At 47.1% G+C, this 23,720-nt stretch overlaps 1 pseudogene; it reads left to right on the top strand.

Annotated features, from left to right (window-relative positions):
- The first annotated feature begins 1,857 nt into the window (after positions 1-1,857).
- LOC100461389 (zinc finger protein 737-like) overlaps positions 1,858-23,720 on the top strand; it is a 197,315-nt pseudogene continuing 175,452 nt past the window's right edge.

Genomic DNA, 23,720 nt, shown 5'->3' with positions numbered 1-23,720 from the left:
TTGCTTTGCTTATTACATAATTTGCTTATTGTATCTGCATTGCCATTTACGTGGAATGAAGCTTGTTTACCCTTAAAGGTATTGTGTGTGTGTCTTTCCTTCTCCCAATCGTTCGTTTCCCGCACAGAACATTTTTGGTGTCACAAACAGGATTCAAAAACAAAAGTGTGCCACTTTTTGGCAACAAGGACAGGACGGGAGGCTCGAGGACTTCCCATATCCCCGGATGGAAACTCCCCCAGTTCTCTCCCTTGGCGATTGAATGGTCAAGGGGAACCGGCATTTGTAAGAATTGGGAATCTAAATTAGTGCAATTTAGACCTTTGTGCGTGAAGTGCTGCAGGGAATTCCAGTCAGCAAAGGAGATGCTGAGGGGATCTCCCAGAGTGGATGGTGTTTGCTTACTGCTTATAAGATAATGTGTCAAGATAGGGGCTGGTTGCATCCTATGGAATGCAGGGAAATAATTCATTTTACCAAAGGCTATGGCTAAAATACTAGAATTTGCAACCCCTACCACTAAAAATGAGGCTCAGAAATTTATTGGCTTGTTTGGATTCTGGAGACATCATATTCCCCACTTGGGTAACATTTTACAACCTCTGCATGCTGTCACTAGAAAACGCTATGACTTTGATTGGGGAGAGAAAGAGATCCTGGCTTCCGAACAAGATAAACAAGCAGTGCAACTGGCCCTGGATCTATGGCCCATTCGGGATGGGCCAGTAGAACTGCAAGTAACTGTCCTAGATCAACATGCCAATTGGAGCCTTAGGCAGAAACAAGATGGGAAGAGGTACATTTCTGGTTTTGGACCCAGAAACTGCCAGAGGCCAGCAAAGCTTATACCCCTTTCGAGGAGCAATTGTTAGCTTGCTATTGGGCTTTGCTGGAAATGAAACACCTCCGCTTCAACCACGATGTCTTTATGAGGCTTGAAATTCCTATTACGACTTGGGTCATGAGTTCCCCCAAAATTCACCAGATGGGGCACACCAAGGGGGAGAACTGGGAGAGTTTCCATTCCCGGATTTGGGACGTCCCCAAGTTTCCAGCTCTGGGCTCCAGAGTCAGACACCGCACTCACCAGACTATGAAGGACTCACCATCAGACCAGCAAGAGCCTGAGCTCCAGAGTCAGACACCACACTCATCAGACTGTGGAGGATTCACCACCAGACAAGGAAGCAACAGCTTGGGCTCCAGAGTCAGCCACTCATCCGTGCACAGACGAGGAGAGGTCTCATGAAGCTTCGGTGCAGTCTGGGACCACAGCTCTTTAGTAACAAGTTGTTTGGCATAAAGCCCAGTCACCAGGGCTCTTCAGGACTGGGCTTAAGGAACACAAAAAGGTCAACTTGTTTTTGTGATTGTCTATTGTTTTTCAACAATTGTAACTGTAATCCCAGCTACTCAGGGGGCTGAGGCAGGAAAATCGGGTGAGTGAGACTCCGCCACTGCACTCCAGCCTGGGTGACAAAGCGAGACTCCGTCTCAAAAAAAAAAAAAAAATTAGCTTTAGTATTGCTAATACACTACTAACAAAGTAAACGTTGATTTTCTCTTGAACAAAAATTTTACGTATTATTAATATGCCAGCAAAATACTTCTGTTCACCTTTTGAATACATTCAAAAGGAGAGTGAGTACAAGAGAGAATTTTCTCATGCTCTGGGGTGGGCCTGGCTCATCTCAGGAAGGAGGCCCTGCCTGTAAAGGCTGCAGCTTAAGCTGTCTCTCTTCACTCAGCCCAGCATCTGATCACATCTTCTGTCACTCAGGGCCTGAGGGGCGGGACCTAAAGCGTTATCCAATCAGGGACGCTGGGCTGGAAACCGTCCAATCAGGCACGCAACTGGAGCGAAGGGGACGGCTTTACGCTTTTGGCGCGGCCTTTGTCTCTGGCTGCATCCCGAGCTTCAGGTCTCGTCTTCACTGGTCTGTGGCCTATTCTCCTGGAGCCCCAGCCTCTGTGGCCCTGTGACCTGCAGGTATTGGGAGATCCACAGCTAAAACCCCAGGACCCCCTGGAAGCCTAGAAATGGTGAGAGTGCCCGGCCGACATCCCGAGAAGGGGCAGGGTGGAACCGGTGGGAAGTGACTGTGGCGGGACTCAGGCCTCTTCGCAGTCAGCTCCACAATATGTGCCCCAAGTTCTCCTTGCCCAGGTTGGCCTCAGTCCCCTTCAGCCTTAAGATGGCGACTGCGCTGACAGCCGGGCCCCCGGGCCTCCTGTCCCTTCCTCTCGCAGTGACTGTGCCATGGCCTGGAGCCCTTTATGGGCAGCTCTGCAGCGGCAGCGCCGCGTTTCTCCCAGATTTTGCAGGGACCATGGGAGGGTCGTCAGAGGAGAATCCTGACTCGGGATGTGGGTTCATGAATGAGAAGAGCTTTGGTCCGTGGGGTTCACAGTTTCTCTTTTCTGTTATTAAAAATGTGTGGAATCCGGGAGGCGGAGCTTGCATTGAGCCGAGATTACACCACTGCACTCCAGCCTGGGCGACAGAGCCAGACTCCGTCTCAAAAAAAAAAAAAAAAAATGGTGCCAGGCACGGTGGTTCACGCCAGTAATCCCAACACTTTGGGAGGCTGAGAAGGGCTGATCACTTGAGGTCAGGAGTTGAAGGCCAGCCTGGGCAAAATGGGGAAACCCCATGTCTACAAAGAAAATAGAAAAATTAGCTGAGTGTGATGGCGAATGTCTCTAGTCCCAGCTACTCGGGAGGCAGAGGAGAGAGAATCGCTTGAACCCAGGAGGCGGAGGCTGCAGTGAGCTGAGATCACACCACTGCACTACAGCCTGGGTGACAGAGCAAGACTTTTTTTTTTGTTTTTTGTTTTTTGTTTTTTTGAGACGGAGTCTCGCTGTCGCTCAGGCTGGAGTGCAGTGGCCCGATCTCGGCTCACTGCAGACTCTGACCCCCGGGGTTCATGCCATTCTCCTGCCTCAGCCTCCCGAGTAGCTGGGACTGCAGGCGCCCGCCACCTCGCCTGGCTAATTTTTTGTATTTTTAGTAGATACGGGGTTTCACTGTGTTAGCCAGGATGGTCTCGATCTCCTGACCTCGTGATCCGCCCGCCTCGGCCTCCCAAAGTGCTGGGATTACAGGCGTGAGCCACCGCGTCTGGCCTAAGACTTTGTCTAAAAAAAAAAAAAATTATGGGAGTCACCGCAAAAATATCAAATAATTTAATCAGTCATTCAAGAGCACCCAGTTATAGTTTGTAGTTTGCAGTCCATGGGAGGGGCTTGAAGGAAACACATTTATAAGGTGCATGATGAAGAAAATCATATTCAATAATTCAATACGTATACTTATGTAGTTTCTTAATTTGTACAATTAAGGTGGAAATTTGCTGGTTATGTAATCAGAGCTTAATTGGCAGTTTATGGCTTTTTAAGCCTGAATTTTGTTTCCCGAATGTAGTAATTTAGCAAAAACTGCACTTGAGTTTAGATTTTTATTTTAGAAGTAGGAATCCGAGGACTAGAGCCTCCTCAGTCTAATTGCCTGCCACTTAATTATTTTCACACCCCACAGGGGACGGATTTTTCCCTAACATTTTTCACATGTGTCCTAAGCAGGGCCTCAAAGGTACCCCATGTTCCTCAATTAATCATTTTTTTAAAAGCATTGCATAACACTATTGAAAAGACTAGTTTTCTCTTTGTAAATATTTCCCAGAAGAAAGCAAAGAATAATCCCCTGACACTGTATTGTAAAAAATATCTGTGCCGGCTTTTCTTTTGTTGCTTTTGTTTTTTGAGACGGAATCTGGCTCTATTGCCAGGCTGGATTGCAGTCGCGCGATCTCGATTTACTGCAACCTCCGTCTCCTGGGTTCAAGCGATCCTCCTGCCTCAGCCTTTCCAGTAGCTGGGACTACAGGCGCCCGCCACCACGCCCAGCTAATTTTTTGTATTTTAAGCAGAGACGGGGTTTCACCATGTGGGTCAGGATGGTCTCAATCTCTTGACCTCGTGATCACTCGCCTTGGCCTTCCAAAAAGCTGGGATTAGAGGCGTGAGCCGCCGCGCCCAGCTCCTCTTTTTCTTTTATTTTTCCAGAGAACTTACCAAAATGTTTTTGGGTCAAGATTACCCTTTGTAAACTTTGTAAGGTGATGTGTCCTCAGCTATCGTTCAGTTTTCTTTCTGGGCCTGAGTTTTAGTACTTTCTGGGAATAAACCAAGATACCCACCATGGCTATGTCTGGTAGAGTGTCTAGTGACTATTAGCTCTTGGGTCATTTTCTCCCATAGGACCACCTGAAGTATACAGTGTAGCCTCTCAAAAGAGCAGGTGACAGCCTTGGGCCTGAAAGGCATCTATCTCCTGGTGCACTTTTTCTTTTTCTTTTTTTTTTTTCTGAAAAGCTAACCCCTTGAGGCTGGGTGCAGTGGCTCATACCTGTAATCCCAGCACTTTGGGAGGCCGAGGTGGGTGGGTCACCTGAGGTCAGGAGTTCGAGACCAGCCTGGAGCCTGGCAAAAATGGTGAAACCCCATCTCTACTAAAAAATACAAAAAATCAGCCGGGCATGGTGGCAGGTGCCTGTAATCCCAGATACTCGGGAGGCTGAGGCAGGAGAATGGCATGAACCCAGGAGGCAGAGGTTTCAGTGAGCCGAGATTGCGCCATTGCACTCCAGCCTGGGCGACAAGAGCAAGACTCGATCTCACAAAAAAAAAGAAAGAAAGAAAACTAACCCCTTGAGACATGAAGATTCTCTTCAACCAACCTAGCTTCCAATTCTTGGAGACACATTGCTTGTCAGCCAATCAGGTGCTGGTATTGAGGGGAAAACAAATAATTTCTGCCCCCTAGATTCTCTTGGCGGGGGGGCGGGGAGGGGGGCATAAAAATAGTGAAAAATTTGTTTAAAAAAACACTCCAAAAGACCAAAAAAACTGACCCCAGTGAGATGGCTAAAAATTTACGAAGTAAAATGCACCTGGAGCACTCACTGGGGCATAGCGCAGTGTCTCCTGGGAGGGTGGTTATTGAGCAAGTAAATGAACAGGATGGGGTGAGTGATTGGACCTGCACCTTGAAACGATTTGCTCACTTATTTTGACCTCCCTTTTTTTTTTCTTTTTTGAGACAGTCTCAATCTGTTGCACAGGCTGGAATGCAATGGCTCAATCTCAGCTCACTGCAACCTCCACCTCCTGGGTTCAATTGATTCTCATGCTTCAGCCTCCCAAGTAGCTAGGACTACAGGTGCGCACCACTAGGCCCGGCTAGTTTTTGTATTTTTAGTAGAGATGGACTAGGCTGGTCCCAAACTTCTAGTCTTAAGTGATCCACCTGCCTTGGCCTCCCAAAGTGCTGGTATTACAGGCATGAGCCACTGCACCCAGCTGACATTTTTTTTAACTGAAATTTGCGTTTTATTGGTAGGGCTTGAAAGGTAAGAAAATATTTACAAAGAAAATAAAAGATGAGTTTCAAAAAATTAATATCTAATCATATATTCCATTTGTTAATTCTCATTTATCTTTTTCTTTCCCAGAGTGAGTTTAGGAATTTTCTCAGCTGTGTTTTTTATGGCTGAGTGATTTCAAACAGAATTCCAAGCCTTAACTTTAAGAATGCTAACTACCAAGGGAAAAAATAGGAAAAATCTTTCATTTTGGCTGTAGACAATGAATATATTTCCACAGGAAAATGTTGTAGATAATTGATGAGTTACATAAACTCATCAAAACATCAGTAGCTCGTTTTGCTGAGTAAATTTGTAACAGTGAATAAATATCATGTCTATATCCTGTTGTCTTCATTTCTGAATTTAATGCTAAATTATATGTGATGAAACATGGTACCGTCTACAAGTGTTCCCATATGACTAATTTTTTACTACATTATTTTTAATAGAAATAATAAGATAATACATATATTGTCTGAAAGAAGTAGGTATATTTGCTTTTCTTATGAAGGTATAAAATGCAAGCACATTAGCCAGGTGCAGTGACTCATGCCTGTAATCCCATCATTTTGGGAGGCCAAGACAGGTAGATCACTTGAGGTCAGGAGTTCCACACCAGCCTTCCCAACATAGTGAAATTCCATCTCTACTAAAAATACAAAAATTAGTAGGGTATGGTGGCGCATACTTTGTAGTTTCAGCTGTTTGGGAGGCTGAGGCAGGAGAATGACTTGAATCCGGGAGGCAGAGGTTGCTGTGAGCTGAGATCATACCATGGCACTCCAGCCTGGGTGACAGGGCGAGACTCCATCTCAAAAAAAAAAAAAGTAAGCACCTTAAAATTTCCATCCCTTATATAAACACAGTGTTTGAGTAATTTCACTGAAATTCAACAGTTTCAAAAACCAAGTGAATAACTCTGACACGGAAATTAAAGCTTGAACCTGGTGACTCCAAGCTAAGGCTAATATTAAGCCTGCAGCAGGAGGTTATTAAAGGCCCAGTTAGTTATTCCTGAGGAGCCTTTCCTGCAGATGTTTCAGCCTGCTCACCCCAGCCATGGAAGGAGCCTTTATCCTCAGAAGCTGCAGAGCCGTGGAAATCTGGGGCCCCACAGGCAGATGCAGTTAAGGTTAAAATGAAAGGAAACTGGGAGGGTCTTACTAATGATGATGAAGTTGCTATTGTTTTGAGGCACATTTTACAGTTTGTGTAATACAAATGTTAGATTTATGTTAAAAAAATGAATTCCAAAAACATATTGCAACAGGAGGAAGTACCAACTAACTATAAGATCTTTACAGCTTGCATAGATGTAGACAGAAAAGGGCTTTCTTTTCTAGGGAGGAGCAAACAAGATTAGAAAGGAGGTGGGAGAGGTGGGAGAGGAATGGCAAATGGAGGGTGAAAATGTCAGATTATAGAAAAGAGAATGTCTTATCCTGAAATCAGCATATTCTTAGGAGGGACATAAAATGGGGTTGTATGTTGACTCAGACTGAGGGTAGCTCAAAGTTCAGGAGCCTGAGGGAGGGAGATAAGCTTAAGTAAAGTTTAAGAAGTATTTACTTTTAGGCTGGGTGTGGTGGCTTATGTCGGTAATTCCAGCACTTTGGGAGGCCGAGGTGGGCGGATCACAAGGTCAGGAGACCAGCCTGAGATGGTGAAATCTTGTCTCTGCTAAAAATACAAAAATTAGCCACATGTGGGGGCATGTGCCTGTAATGCCAGCTACTCAGGAGGCTAAGGCAGAATAGCTTGAACCTGGGATGCAGAGTTTGCAGTGAGCTGAGATCACGCCATTGCATGCCAGCCTGGGCAACAGAGCAAGACTCCAACTCAGAAAAAAAAAGGAAATATTTTATTTTAAGCCTGGCATGGTGGCTCACCTGTAATCCCAGCATTTCAGGAGGCCAAGGCATGCAGATCACCAGAGGTCACAAGTTTGAGACCAGCCTAGGCAACAGGGTGAAACCCTGTTTCTACTTAAAATACAAAAATTAGCCAGGCATGGTGGTGGGCGCCTGTAATCCCAGCTACTCCGGAGGCTGAAGCAGGAGAATTTCTTGAGCCTGGGATGCAGATGTTGCAGTGAGCCAAGATCACACCACTGCACTTCTGCGTGGGTGACAGAGTGAGATTCTGGCTCAAGAAAAAGACAAATATTTTTACCACTGAAGACAAATTCAGCTGACTTTTTTAATGAGAAAAAGAAAATATGCAGAGTGTATGTCTGGCTCTGTGACAGGTAAGAAAATGGAGCACCGTCTAAGTTGTAATGGGAAGAGTGTTTCTTTCCATAAACTGTTCCTGGAGCACATATAGGATGGAGAATTGTATTAATTGCAAATATTTTCCATCATTATCTATGCATTTCATCTTTCCCCATCACTTTTCTTTGTTCTATGCATTTCTTCCATTTGGCTTTTCCTGGGCTGCATCTTATATATGAAACTGGTAAACATAATGACAGTGTTTCACTGAGTACTGTGAGTGGCTATACAAAATTATTCAACTTCAGGGAGGTCATGGCAGCCCCAAATATTAAACATTAGCTCAGAAGCGTACATGGGCCCATGGGGTTTGTGATTGGCATCTGCAGTGAGGACAATGTTGGGACCTGAGCCCTGAATCAGGATCTGTTCTGACTGTGGGTAGTGTCAGAATTCAAATGTTAGACAATAAGTTGTTGGAGAATTTTTTGATGTTCAGCAAACTCTACAGATTTGGTGCCAGAAATAAGATATGACAGAGTCCTTGCCTGGAATAAAACTCTGGGTGTTTGGGAATGAGAGACTGCTCTCCTGTACACAAGCAGTCACACTGCCCATTGTCCTGTGATTCCAGGTTTTCTCCCAGGGTGACAGAAGCCTGAAAACTTAGAGGAAAGGAGCTCTGATGACAGACCCCCTTTTCACACAGCTGCTACCACAGGATTCCCACCCACTCACAAACACACACACTAGATATTGATGTGTCCACACTCCTCCCAGGATTGGGCACCCCCCTCAGGAACTTCACCATGGCGTTTTTGATCCAAGTGTTTTTTGCCAAAAAACAAGTCTCCTGGTCCATCCCCTCAGACTCTAAATCTGCTGTAGCAACCTATTTTCTTTATCAAACTAGGGTTCTGGAACACGTGTTCATAATCTAGTCTGCATGCATGCACATAGAAATAAATCAGTACAGCCCCACTGGGACCACTATCTGTAGCAAACATCAGTCCTTTCACCTACATTGCACTCTCCCACCCTGGGATTTTTTTTTCTTTCTTTTAGGTTTAATTTTTGTTTCAGGGTACACGTGGGTTTGTTACACAGCTAAAATTGTGTCACGGGGGTTTGGTGTGCAGATTATTTTGTCCCTGAGGTACTACCCATAGCACCAAACAGGTATGTTTTCTGATCCTCTGAGTCCTTGCACACTCCACCCTCAACTAGTCCTCAGTGTCGGTTATTTGTGTTCATGTGTTCTTATTATTTACCTCTTACAAATAAAAACAAGCAGTTGGTTTTCATTTTCTGCATTAGTTCTCTTTTTGGTTTGGTTTGTTTTTTGTTTTTGTTTTTGTTTTTTGAGACAGAGTTTCACTCTTATTGCCCAGGCTTCAGTGCAACAGCGTGATCTCCGCTAACCACAACCTCCGCCTCCTAGGTTCAAGGGATTCTCCTGCCTCAGCCTTCTGAGTAGCTGGGATTACAGGCACACACCACAGTGCCTGGCTAATTTTGTATTTTTAGTAGAGATTTCATTTCTCCATGTTGGTCAGGATGGTCTGAAACTCCCAACCTTAGGTGATCCACCCATCTCATTCTTCCAAAGTGCTGGGATTACAGGTGTAAGCCACCGTGCCTTGATATTATTGCAAAGACCTGAATTTTTTTTTTACTTATAAATTTTTTATTATTATTATTATACTTTAAGTTCTAGGTGCATGTGCACAACGTGCAGGTTTGTTACATATGTATACATATGCCATGTTGGTGTGCTGCACCCATTAACTCATTATTTATATGAGGTATATCTCCTAATTCTATCCCTCTCTGCTCCACTCAACCCATGACAGGCCCTGGTGTGTGATGTTCCCCACCCTGTGTCCAAGTGTTCTCATTGTTCAATTCCCACCTATGAGTGAGAACTTGCGGTGTTTGGTTTTCTGTCCTTGTGATAGTTTGCTCAGAATGATGGTTTCTAGCTTCATCCATGTCCCTACAAAGGACATGAACTCATCCTTTTTTATGGCTGCATAGTGTATATGGGCCACATTTTCTTAATCCGGTCTATGATTGATGGACATTTGGGTTGGTTCCAAGTCTTGCTGTTGTGAATAGTGCCACAATAAACATATGTGTGCATGTGCCTTTATAGCAGCATGATTTATAATCCTTTGGGTATATACTCAGTAATGGAATGGCTGGGTCAAATAGTATTTCTAGTTCTAGATCCCTGAGGAGTCACCACACTGTCTTCCACAATGTTTGAATTAGTTTACAGTCCCACCAACACTGTAAAAGTGTTCCTAGTTCTCCACATCCTCTCCAGAACCTGTTGTTTCCTGACTTTTGAATGATCGCCATTCTAACTGGTGTGAGATGGTATCTCATTGTGGTTTTGATTGGCATTTCTCTGATGGCTAGTGATGATGAGCATTTTTCATGTGTCTGTTGGTTGCATAAATGTCTTTTCAAAAGTGTCTGTTCATATACTTTGCCAACTTTTTGTTGGGGTTGTTTGATTTTTTTCTTGTAAATCTGTTTAAGTTCTCTGTAGATTCTGGATATTAGCCCTTTGTCAGATGGGTAGATTGTAAAAATTTTCCCCCATTCTGTAGGTTGCCTGTTCACTCTGATAGTAGTTTCTTTTGCTATGCAAAAGCTCTTTAGTTTAATTAGATCCCATTTGTCAATTTTGGCTTTTGCTTCCATTGCTTTTGGTGTTTTAGTCATGAAGTCCTTGTCCATGCCTATGTCCTGAATGGTATTGCCTAGATTTTATTCTAGAGTTTTTATGGTTTTAGGTCTAACATGTAAGTCTTTAATCCATCTTGAATTAATTTTTGTATAAGGTATAAGGAAGGGATCAAGTTCCAGCTTTCTACATATGGCTATTCAGTTTTCCCAGCACCATTTATTAAATCGGGAATCCTTTCCCCATTTCTTGTTTTTGTCAGGTTTGTCAAAGACCAGATAGTTGTAAATGTGTGGTATTATTTCTGAGGGCTCTGTTCTGTTCCATTCGTCTATATCTCTGTTTTGGTACTAACACCAGGTTGTTTTGATTACTGTAGCCTTGTAGTATAGTTTGAATTCAAGTACCATGATGCCTCCAGCTTTGTTCTTTTGGCTTCGGATTGTCTTGGCAATGTGGGCTCTTTTTGGTTCCATATGAACTTTAAGGTAGTTTTTTCCAATTCTATGAAGAAAGTCATTGGCAGCTTGATGGGGATGGCATTGAATCTATAAATTACCTTGAGGGGTATGGCCATTTTCATGATATTGATTCTTTCTATCCAGGAGCATGGAATGTTCTTCCATTTGTGTCCTCTTTTATTTCATTGAGCAGTGGTTTGTAGCTCTTATTACTTTGAGATATGTCCCATCAATACCTAGTTTATTGAGAGTTTTTAGCATGAAGTGCTGTTGAATTTTGTCAAAGGCCTTTTCTGCATCCATTGATAATCATGTGGTTCTTGTCTTTGGTTTTGTTTACATTTACATGATGGATTACATTTATTGATTTGCATATGTTGAACCAGCCTTGCATCCCAGGGATACAGACAACTTGATCCTGGTGGATAAGCTTTTTGATGTGCTGCTGGATTCGGTTTGCCAGTATTTTATTGAGGATTTTTGCAATGATGTTCATCAGGGATAATGGTCTAAAATTCTCTTTTTTTGTTGTGTCTCTGCCAGGCTTTGGTATCAGGATGATGCTGGTCTCATAAAATGAGTTAGGGAGGATTCCCTCTTTCTCTATTGATTGAAATAGTTTCAGAAGGAATGGTACCAGCTCCTCTTTGTACCTCTGGTAGAATTTGGCTATGAATCTGTCTGGTCATGGACTTTTTTTGGTTTGTGGGCTATTAATTATTTCCTCAGTTTCACAGCCTGTTATTGGTCTATTCAGGGATTCAACTTCTTCCTGGTTTAGTCTTGGGAGGGTGTATGTGTCCAGGAATTTATCCATTTCTTCTAGATTGTCTAGTTTATTTGCATAGAGATGTTTATAGTATTCTCTGATGGTAGTTTGTATTTCTGTGGGATTGGTGGTGATATCCCCTTTAACATTTTTTACTGCATCTCTTTGATTCTTTCTTTTCTTCTTTATTACTCTGGCTAGCAGTCTATTACTTTTGTTGATCTTTTCAAAAAACCAGCTCCTGGATTCATTGATTTTCTTTTGAAGGTTTTTTTGTGTGTCTCTCTCTCTCCTTCAGTTCTTCAGAAGATCAGTAAAATCAAACTTCTCCGAGCTAAAGGAGGATGTTCGAATCCATCACAAAGAAGCTGGAAACCTTGAAAAAAGATTAGATGAATGGCTAACTACAATGGACAGTGTAGAGAAGACCTTAAATGACCTGATAGAGCTGAAAACCATGGCCCAAGAACTACGTGATGAATGCAGAAGCTTGAGAAACCAATGTCATCAACTGGAAGAAAAAATATCAGTGATTGTTAAAAGGAATGAAATGAAGCAAGAAGAGAAGTTTACAGATAAAAGAATAAAAAGAAATGAACAAAGCCTCCAAGAAATATGGGACTATGTGAAAAGACCAAATCTACGTCTGATTGGTGTACCTGAAAGTAATGGGGAGAATGGAACCAAGTTGGAAAACACTCTGCAGGATATTATCCAGGAGAACTTCCCCAATCTAGCAAGGCAGGCCAACATTCAAATTCAGGAAATACAGAGAACGCCACAAAGATACTCCTCGAGAAGAGCAACTCCAAGACATATAATTGTCAGATTCACCAAAGTTGAAATGAAGGAAAAAATGTTAAGGGCAGCCAGAGAGAAAGGTCGGGTTACCCACAAAGGGAAGCCCATCAGACTAACAGCGGATCTCTCAGCAGAAACTCTACAAGCCAGAAGAGAGTGGGGGCCAATATTCAACATTCTTAAAGAAAAGAATTTTCAACCCAGAATTTCATATCCAGCCAACCTAAGCTTCATCAGTGAAGGAGAAATAAAATCCTTTACAGACAAACAAATCCTGAGAGATTTTGTCACCACCAGGCCTGTCTTACAAGAGCTCCTGAAGAAAGCACTAAACACAGAGAGGAACAACTGGTACCAGTCACTGCAAAAACATGCCAAATCATAAACACCATCAATGCTAAGAAGAAACTGCATCAGCTAACGAGTAAAATAACCAGCTAACGTCGTAATGACAGGACCAAATTCACACATAACAATATCAACCTTAAATGTAAATGGGCTAAATACTCCAATTAAAAGACACAGACTGGCAAATTGGATAAAGGGTCAAGACCCTGGCAGGTGCGGTGGCTCACGCCTGTAATCCCACCACTTTGTGAGGCTGAGGTGGGCAGATCATGAGGTCAGGAGATCGAGACTATCCTGGCTAGCACGGTGAAACCCCATCTCTAGTAAAAATACAAAAAATTAGCCAGGCATGGTGGTAGGCACCTGCAGTCCCAGCCGCTCAGGAGGCTGAGGCAGGAGAATGGCATGAACCTGGGAGGCAGAGCTTGCAGTAAGCCAAGATCATGCCACTGCACTCCAGCCTGGGTGACAGAGACTCTGTCTCAAAAAAAAAAAGAGTCAAGACCCACCAGTGTGCTGTATTGAGGAGACCCATCTCATGTGCAGAGATACACATAGGCTGAAAATAAAGGGATGGAGGAAGATCTCTGAAGCAAATGGAAAACAAAACAAAAAAAAAAGCAGAGGTTGCAATCTTAGTCTCTAAAAAAACAAGACTTTAAAGCAACAAAGATCACAAAAAACAATGAAGGCTATGACATAATGGTAAAGGGATCAATTCAATAAGAGCTAACTATCCTAAATATATATGCACCCAATACAGGAGCATCCAGATGCATAAAGAAAGCCCTTAGAGACCTACAAAGAGACTAAGACTCGCACACAATAATAATGGGAGACTTTAACACCCCACTGTCAACACTAGACAGATCAATGAGACAGAAAGTTGACAAGGATATCCACGAATTGAACTCAGCTCTGCACCAAGTGGACCTAATAGACATCTACAGAACTCTCCACCCCAAATCAACAGAATATACATTCTCAGCACTACATTGCACTTATTCCAAAATTGACCACATAGTTGGAAGTAAAGCACTCCTCAGCAAGTGTAAAAGAACAGAAAGTATAACAAACTATCTCTCAGACCACAGTGCAAATCAAACTAGAACTCAGGATTAAGAAACTCACTCAAAACTGCTCAACTACATGGAAACTGAACCACCTGCTCCTGAATGACTACTGGGTACATAATGAAATGAAGGCAGAAATAAAGATGTTCTTTGAAACCAATGAGAACAAAGACACAACATACCAGAATCTCTGGGACACATTTAAAGCAGTGTGCAGAGGGAAATATATAGCACTAAATGCCCACAACAGAAAGCAGGAAAGATCTCAAATTGACACCCTAACATCACAATTAAAAGAAGTAGAGACGCAAGAGCAAACACATTCAAAAGCGAGCAGAGGGCAAGAAAAAGCTAAGATCAGAGCTGATTTTGTTTTACTGGGTTTCATTGATGTTATTGCAGAGGACTTGATTTTTTTTTAATGGCCATGGAGTATTCCATGATGTTTATGTGCCATATTTTGTTTTTTACCAAATCTTTTATTTTATTTTATCTTTGGATGCAGGGTCTCACTTATTGCCCAGGCTAGATTACCATGGTGTGATTTTGGCTTACTTTAGTCTCAGCCTCCCAGGCTCAAGCAATTCTCCCTTACCTTATCTTCTCAAGTAGCTGGGAACAAACGTGTGCATTACTATGGCTGGCCAATTTTTCTTTTTGTATTTTTCATGTAGATAAGATTTTGCTATTTTTTTCAGCCTGGTCTCAAACTTCTAAGCTCAGGCAGTCCACCTGCCTCGGCCTTCCAAAGCTCTGGGATTGAAGGCATGAGCCACCGCTTCTGACCATACCATATTTTCTTTATTGATAGGCCTGCCCATGTCTTTGCTACTGTGAATACTGCTGCAATGCACATGCATAACATGCATATGGATGTATCTTTATAATAATTTATATTTCTTTTGGTATATATCCAATTATCAGGTTCCTGAGTCAAATGATAATTCTGTTTTCAGTTCTGTGAGGAATTCCCACACTGCTTTTTACAGTTGTTGAACTAATTTACACTCCCACCAGCAGAGTATAAGCATTCCCTTTTCTCTGCAACCTTGGTAGCATCTGTTTTTTTTTTTTTACTTTTTTAAAATAGCCATTCTGACTGATCTGAAGTGGTATCTCATTGTGGGTTTTCTTTTAATTTATTTATTTATTTTTTTTTTTGAGATGGAGCCTGGCTCTGTCACCTGGGCTGGAGTGCAGTGGCCTGATCTTGGCTCATTGCAACCTCCACCTCCCAGGTTTAAGTGATTCTCCTGTATCAGCCTCCTGACTAGCTGGGACTACAGGTGCCCACCACCATGCCAGGCTAATTTTTGTATTTTTATTAGAGACAAGGTTTCACCATACTGGACAGGCTGATGTTGAACTGCTGACCTTGTGATCTGCCTGCTTAAGCCTCCCAATGTGCTGGGATTACAGGTATGAGACACCATGCCTGGCTTCTTTTTAATTTCTTCAATGATCACCATTGAGCTTTGTTTTTCTTGTGCTTGTTAGCTGCATGTATGTCTTCCTTTGAAAAGCATCTGTTCATGTTTTTTGCCTACTTTTTAATGAGGTTTGGTTTTTTTCTTGTAAACTTGTTTAAGTTCTCATTAATTCTGGATATTAGACCTTTGTCAGAGGCAAAGTTTGCAAATATTTTCTTTTATTGTGTAGGTTGTCTGCTTACTCTGTTGATAGTTTCCTTTGTTGTGAAGAATCTCTTTAGTTTAAGTAGGTCCCATTGTCAACTTTTGCTTTTGTTGCAATTGCTTTTGGTAGCTTCATCATGAAGTGTTTGTGGGTTTCTATGTCTAGAATGGTAGCTTTTATTTTATCTTGCAGGGTTTCTTATAATTTTATGTTTTACATTTAAGTCTTTAATTTTTCTTGAGTTGATTTTTGTATGTGGTGTAATTAAGAGGTTCAGTTTAAGTGTTCTACATATTACTAGTTAGTTATTCCAGCACCATTTATTAAATAGAAAATTTTTCCCACATTTCTTTTGTCAGCTTTGTCAAAAATCTGATGGTTGGAAGAGGGTGGCATTATTTAAGGGCTCTCTATTCTGTTGCATTGGTCTTGTGCACTCATGAATTTTTTATAACATCTTTCTCTCTTCTTCTTTTCCCCTAGAAACATTCTTTTTTTTTTTTTTTGGAGAGGGAGTTTCACTATTGCCAGGCTGAAGTGCAATGGCATGATCTTGTCTCACCACAACCTCCACCCCCTGAGTTGAAGCAATTCTCCTGCCTCAGCCTCCCATGTAGTTGGGATTACAGGCATGTGCTATCATGCCCAGCCAATTTTGAATTTTTAGTAGAGACAGGGTTTCTCCTTGCTAGTCAGGCTGGTCTCCAACTCCCAACATCAGGTGATCTGCTTGCCTCAACCTCCCAAAGTGCTGGGATTACAGGTGTTAGCCACCACGCCCAGGCTAACATTCTTTCAAGTGCATCCAGTTGGCAAAACTTAGATCAACAAGAGTTCAAAAACTCTTTAAAAAGCTCCAAAAAATTTTTTCTTATTCCCTTTTTCCTTAAGGGATTTAGATTATGTGTAGATATTTTTCTCTGTTTTCTGGAAATATCTGTAAACCATATTAACAGTTAAATAAACTTCATCTTTTTTTTTTACTTTAGATTATCTTTTCTAGTACATCTGATTTATTGGTTTATTTCTAATTTTAAAAAGTTTGTTTTTCTCGTTTTCAGGAATTTTTTTTTTTTTTTTTTGGATGGAGTTTCACTTTTCTTGCCCAGACTGGAGTGCAATGGCATGATCTGGACTCACCAAAACCTCCAACTCCCAGGTTCAAGGGATTCTCTGGCATCAGCCTCCCGACTAGTTGGCATTACAGTCGCGTGCCACCACACCCAACTAATTTTGTGTTTTTAGTAGAAACGGGGTTTCTCCATGTTCCTCAGGCTGGTGTCGAACTCCCAAACTCAAGTGATCTGCCTGCCTCAGCCTCCCAAGGTGCTGGGATTACAGGCATGAACCACCATGCCCGACCCATTTTTAGTTCTTTAAAGTAAACACAAATGTGTTTAGGTAAAAGCTCATTTTAGGAGCACACAGAAGCTTAGCAGAAACATAGGATTAAATTTAGCTATACAGAGTGAGAAACACTAAAAGATACTAAGTTTCTTTGAAAGTAACCTGATTATCCAAGGTAATTATCCAACATTTGCAGGCTGAAGTACTTACACAGCAAAAACAAAGAGTTCAGTGCATAAACTGAACAGTAGAGTCTGTAGTTGTACTTGGCTTTCTACTGATGAGTTCAGAACAATTAGCATAGTTATGTGTAGTGTTTGCAGACGCTACACATAACAATACATTCATATACATTAAAAGTATTTTCTTTTTCTTTTTTTTTTTTTCTTTGACACAGTCTGACTCTTGCCCAGGCTGGAGTGTAGGGGTGTGTTCTGCTCACTGCAACCACTGGGAACCAGGCTCAAGTGATTTCTCCTGCCTCAGCCTCCTGAGTAGCTGGGATTAGAGGCACACACCACCATGCCTGGCTAAGTTTTTGTATTTTTAGTAGAGATGGGGGTATCACCATGTTGGCCAGCTTGATCGTGAACTCTTGACATCAGGTGATCCACACATCTCACTCTCCCAAAGTGCTGGGATTACAGGCATGAGCCATAAACAGTATTTTTTACAATAGTATGAATATAAAGCCACAATACTTACTTTGAATGAATCACTTAAATGGTTATTTTAATATTGTTATTTACACTTTTGAAATATAAACTGTTTTAACTGGGCGGGCGGCGGCGGCAGCGGCTGCTGCCAAGCTGGGTCCGAGCATCCCGCGGCTTTGGAGCCGCCCGGCCCGGACACGGCGACCGTCCGGGGCTCTCTGCGAGGAGATGGCAGGGGGCCTGGCTCCCGGCAGTACAGGTGCATTGTGTTGTAATCATTCAAAGGATAACCAAATCTGCCGTGATGTATGTGAACAGCATCCGTGGATTTTACCGTCTCAGCTATTTGCAGGTAATCATGAAGATTTTCTCCTCAAAAGGTGAATCCCGACTAAAACATCTGTTGCAGCGAGCCCCAGATTATTGCCCAGAGACAATGGTTGAAATTTGGAGTTGTATGAATTCATCTTTGAAAGGTGTGTTTAAGAAGTCTGATGGCTGGGTTGGCTTAGGCTGCTGTGAACTGGCTATTGCCTTGGGGTGTCGACAGGCATGCAAGCAGGCATCTTCAAAGTATGATATTTCCAAAGTTTGCAGAAAAGAATAAGAGGAAGTGAGGAGCGTCTCTGCCTGGCCGCCCATCGTCTGGGATGTGAGGAGCGCCTCTGCCCGGCCGCCCATCGTCTGGGAGGTGAGGAGCGCCTTTGCCTGGTCGCCCCGTCTAGGAGGTGAGAAGCGCCTCTGCCCGGCCGCCACCCCGTCTGGGAGATGAGGAGCACCTCTGCCTGGCCGCCACCTCGTCTGGGAGAAGTGAGGAGCGCCTCTGCCCCGCCGCCCCGTCTCGGAAGTGAGGAGCGCCTCTACCCGGCCGCCCCGCATGGGATGTGAGGAGCACCTCTGCCCGGCCGCCCCATCTGGGAAGTGAGGAGCACCTTTGCCCGGCCGCCACCCGTCCGGGAAGAAGTGAGGAGGGCCTCTGCCCAGCCGCCACCCCGTCTGAGAGGAAGTGAGGAGCGCCTCTGCCCGGCCGCCCCGTCTGGGAAGTGAGGAGCGCCTCTGCCGGGCCGCCCCATCTGGGAAGTGAGGAGGACCTCTGCTCGGCCGCCCCATCTGGGAAGTGAGGAGGACCTCTGCCTGGCTGCCCCGTCTGGGAGGTGAGGAGCGTCTCTGCCCGGCCGCCCCGTCTGGGAACTGAGGAGCGCCTCTGCCGAGCCACCCCATCTGGGAGGAAGAGAGGAGCGCCTCTGCCCGGCCACTCCGTCTGGGAAGTGAGGAGGACCTCTGCCTGGCCGCCCCGTCTGGGAGGTGAGGAGCGTCTCTACTCGGCCGCCCCGTATGGGAGGTGAGGAGCGTCTCTACCCGGCCGCCACCCAGTCTGGGAGGAAGTGAGGAGCTCCTCTGCCCTGCCGCCCATCATCTGGGAAGTGAGGAAGGCCTCTGCCTGGCCGTCCCGTCTGGGAGGTGAGGAGCTCCTCTGCCCAGTCGCCACCCCGTCTGGGAGATGAGGAGCACCTCTGCCTGGCCGCCACCCCATCTGGGAGGAAGTGAGGAGCGTCTCTGCCCGGCCGCCCCGTCTGGGAAGTGAGGACCACCTCTGTCCAGCCGCGCCATCTGGGAAGTGAGGAGCACCTCTGTCCGGCCGCCCCGTTTAGGAAGTGAGGAGCGCCTCTGCCCGGCCGCCCCATCTGGGAGGTGAGGAGCGCCTCTACCTGGCTGCCACCCAGTCTGGGAGGAAGTGAGGAGCACCTCTGCCCGGCTGCCCCGTCTGGGAAGTGAGGAGCACCTCTGCCCGGCTGCCACCCCGTCTGGGTGGAAGTGAGGAGCGCCTCTGCCCGGCCGCCCCGTCTGGGAAGTGAGGAGGACCTCTGTCCGGCCACCCCGTCTGGGAGGTGAGGAGCGCCTCTGCCCGGCCACTCTGTCTGGGAATTGAGGAGGGCCTCTGCCCGGCCACCCCGTCTGGGAGGTGAGGAGCGCCTCTTCCCGGCCACCCCGTCTGGGAGGTGAGGAGCTTCTCTGCCCGGCCGCCCCGTCTGGGAGATGAGGAGCGCCTCTGCCTGGCTGCCACCTAGTCTGGGAGGAAGTGAGGAGCGCCTCTGCCCCACTGCCTCCTCTGGGATGTGCGGAGCGTCTCTGCCCGGCCGCCCCGTCTGGGAGGTGAGGAGCACCTCTTCCCGGCCGCCCCGTCTGGGAGGTGAGGAGCTTCTCTGCCCGGCCGCCCCGTCTGGGAGTGGAGGAGCGCCTCTGCCTGGCTGCCACCTAGTCTGGGAGGAAGTGAGGAGCGCCTCTGCCCGGCCGCCTCCTCTGGGATGTGCGGACCGCCTCTTCCCGGCCGCCCCATCAGGGAAATGAGGAGCAACTCTGCCCGGCCGCCCTGTCTGGGAAGTGAGGAGTGCCTCTGCCCGGCTGCCACCCCATCTGGGAGGCAGTGATGAGCGCCTCTGCCCGGCCACCCCGTCTCGGAAGTGAGGAGCGCCTCTGCCGGCTCGCCCCGTCTGGGAAGTGAGGAGGGCCTCTGCCTGGCTGCCACCCCGTCTGGGAGGAAGTGAGGAGCACCTCTGCCCGGCTGCCACCCTGTCTGGGAGGAAGTGAGGAGCGCCTCTGCCCGGCCACCCCATCTGGGAAGTGAGGAGCGCCTCTGCCCGGCCACCCCGTCTGTGAGGTGAGGAGCCCCTCTTCCCGGCCGCCCCGTCTGGGAGGTGAGGAGCTTCTCTGCCCAGCCGCCCCGTCTGGGAGGTGAGGAGCTTCTCTGCCCAGCCGCCCCGTCTGGGAGGTGAGGAGCGCCTCTGCCTGGCTGCCACCTAGTCTGGGAGGAAGTGAGGAGCGCCTCTGCCCGGCCGCCTCCTCTGGGATGTGCGGAGCGTCTCTGCCCGGCTGCCCCGTCTGGGAGATGAGGAGGACCTCTGCCCGGCCGCCCCGTCTGGGAAGTGAGGAGCACCTCTGCCCGGCCGCCCCGTCTGGGATGTGAGGAGCGCCTCTGCCCGGCTGCCACCCCATCTGGGAGGAAGTGATGAGCGCCTCTGCCCGGCCACCCCGTCTCGGAAGTGAGGAGCGCCTCTGCCCGGTCGCCCCATCTGGGAAGTGAGGAGGGCCTCTGCCCAGCCGCCCCATCTGGGAAGTGAGGAGCACCTCTGCCTGGCTGCCACCCCATCTGGGAAGTGAGGAGCACCTCTGCCTGGCTGCCACCCCGTCTGGGAGGAAGTGAGGAGTGCCTCTGCCCGGCTGCCACCCCGTCTGGGAGGTGAGGAGGGCCTCTGCCCAGCCGCCCCATCTGGGAAGTGAAGAGCGCCTCTGCCTGGCTGCCACCCATTCTGGGAGGAAGTGAGGAGCGCCTCTGCCCGGCCGCCCCATCTGGCAGGTGAGGAGCATCTCTGCCCGACCACCCTGTCTCGGAAGTGAGAGCGCCTCTGCCCGGTCGCCCCATCTGGGAAGTGAGGAGCGCCTCTGCCTGGCTGCCACCCAGTCTGGGAGGAAGTGAGGAGCGCCTCTGCCCAGCCGCCCATCGTCTGGAAAGCGAGGAGGGCCTCTGCCCGGCCTCACCGTCTGGGAAGTGAGGAGCACCTCTGCCCGGCCGCCACCCAGTCTGGGAGGAAGTGAGGAGCTCCTCTGCCCGGCCGCCCATCATCTGGGAAGTGAGGAGGGCCTCTGCCTGGCCGCCCCGTCTGGGAAGTGAGGAGCTCCTCTGCCCGGCCGCCCCATCTGGGAAGTGAGGAGTGCCTCTGCCTGGCCGTCCCGTCTGGGAGGTGAGGAGCTCCTCTGCCCAGTCACCACCCCGTCTGGGAGATGAGGAGCACCTCTGCCTGGCCGCCACCCCATCTGGGAGGAAGTGAGGAGCGTCTCTGCCCGGCCGCCCCTTCTGGGAAGTGAGGACCACCTCTGTCCAGCCGCGCCATCTGGGAAGTGAGGAGCACCTCTGTCCGGCCGCCCCTTTTGGGAAGTGAGGAGCGCCTCTGCCCGGCCGCCCCATCTGGGAGGTGAGGAGCGCCTCTGCCTGGCTGCCACCCAGTCTGGGAGGAAGTGAGGAGCGCCTCTGCCCGGCTGCCCCGTCTGGGAAGTGAGGAGCGCCTCTGCCTGGCCGCCCCGTCTGGGAAGTGAGGAGCGCCTCTGCCCGTCTGCCACCCCGTCTGGGCGGAAGTGAGGAGGACCTCTGTCTGGCCGCCCCGTCTGGGAGGTGAGGAGCGCCTCTGCCCGGCCACCCCGTCTGGGAATTGAGGAGCGCCTCTGCCCGGCCACCCCGTCTGGGAGGTGAGGAGCGCCTCTTCCCGGCCACCCCGTCTGGGAGGTGAGGAGCTTCTCTGCCCGGCCGCCCCGTCTGGGAGGTGAGGAGCGCCTCTGCCTGGCTGCCACCTAGTCTGGGAGGAAGTGAGGAGCGCCTCTGCCCGGCCGCCTCCTCTGGGATGTGTGGAGCGTCTCTGCCCCGCCGCCCCATCTGGGAGATGAGGAGGACCTCTTCCCGGCCGCCCCGTCTGGGAGAGAGGAGCACCTCTGCCCGGCCGCCCCGTCTGGGATGTGAGGAGCGCCTCTGCCCGGCCGCCCCATCTGGGAGGTGAGGAGCGCCTCTGCCTGGCTGCCACCCAGTCTGGGAGGAAGTGAGGAGCGCCTCTGCCTGGCCGCCCCGTCTGGGAGGTGAGGAGCGTCTCTGCCCGGTCGCCCCGTCTGGGAAGTGAGGAGGGCCTCTGCCCGGCCGCCCCATCTGGGAAGTGAGGAGCGCCTCCGCCTGGCTGCCACCCATTCTGGGAGGAAGTGAGGAGCGCCTCTGCCTGGCCGCCCTGTCTGGGAAGTGAGGAGGGCCTCTGCCCAGCCGCCCTGTCTGGGAGGTGTACCCAACAGCTCCGAAGATACAGCGACCATCGGGAGCGGGCCATGAGGACGATGGCGGTTTTGTTGAAAAGAAGGGGGGGAAATGTGGGGAAAGGAAGGAGAGATCAGACTGTTGCTGTGTCTGAGTAGAAAGAGGTGGGCATAGGAGACTCCATTTTGTTCTGATTAGGAGAAATTCTTCTGCCTTGGGATGCTGTTGATCTATGCCCTTTCCCCCAGCCCCCTGCTCTCTGAAACATGTGCTGTGTCAACTCAGGGTTAAATGGATTAAGGGCAGTGCAAGATGTGCTTTGTTAAACAGATGCTTGAAGGCAAAAAAAAAATAAATAAACTGTTTTAACTGAAGTATAGTTAAATTTTTTTAAATGCCATATACATTACTACTAGCTTATTAAAATTATTTATACTTAGATATTTAATCTTATACCCCAAAAAATTTACTACCAAATAGTTACAGTTGATACTAGTCTGACATGTTTATTACTTTACTCAATAGGGATAATTATAAGTAAACACAATTTTAGTATCTTTTATTTCACTCATTTGGAATGCTGCTATTACAAATGAAATTGACAGTTGATGTGGCCACCCAAAAACCATGATAGCTCTTCAGTTAACTATGTTGGAAGTTCTAATATCCTCCACAATATGAACACAGTCAGATTCTGTTTCTTCATCGAAAAGTGTTGTTGGAAGTTGTCAGATACATTTCAATATAGAACCCCCATTCAATTACTAGGAGATGAGAGAGCAGCAGAGATGGGAAAAAAAAGCTTTATAAAAGTCTTCTGAAATCCTGCCCCCTTTCTCATAATGCTCATGTTTCTCACACTGAGAGTAATTGTGCACTTTGGGTGGTTAGAGAGAAATTGCTTTTAGGGGAATATTTTCTGGCTGAGGTGATCAATCTTATATCTAAACTGAGCTTTTTCTTAAGATCTTTTTAATTTTTCCTCTCAAAATTATCTTGCTCAGATGGAGATCTGTTTTTCTTTCCAATACTTTGGGTGTCTGTTTCAGAAGCCCTATTAGTATCCCATGGTGTCTGAATAAGGTAGGCTGTCACAGTGAGAACATTTGGAGATATCTCTATCTGTACTCATGCTGGAAATTCATCCGAATTTTTTTCCATGTCACCATGATAATTAAAAATGGGCTGAAACACTGGTCACATTCCCATTCTTGTGAAGGTGCAATTCTACTCACAAGGCCTGCAGGCTCTCCTGCAGCTCAGGCTTTCCTGTCTGATGTGACACTAGAGTGCTGGTGTGGGAAATGGGGTTCACATAAACTGAGCTGTGCTCAAGGCTGTGCCTCAGTGGCAGATGATAGATGTCAAGAGAGGACACTAGCAACCAGGAAAAAGCAAGCAAGTGCTGTAGCCCAATTCCATGGAGCACAGAGAGCCACTGCTCTAAAATGTAAATAGCCAAAAGGATAGAATGCTTTTCAACCATTTTTGTAGCAGAGTGAAA

The sequence above is a fragment of the Pongo abelii genome, chromosome 20, assembly GCF_028885655.2.
Source record: "Pongo abelii isolate AG06213 chromosome 20, NHGRI_mPonAbe1-v2.0_pri, whole genome shotgun sequence".
In the NCBI taxonomy this organism is placed as follows: domain Eukaryota; kingdom Metazoa; phylum Chordata; class Mammalia; order Primates; family Hominidae; genus Pongo; species Pongo abelii.
The sequence above is the reverse complement of the archived record's forward strand: the minus strand, read 5'-3'. Positions and strand labels throughout refer to the sequence as shown.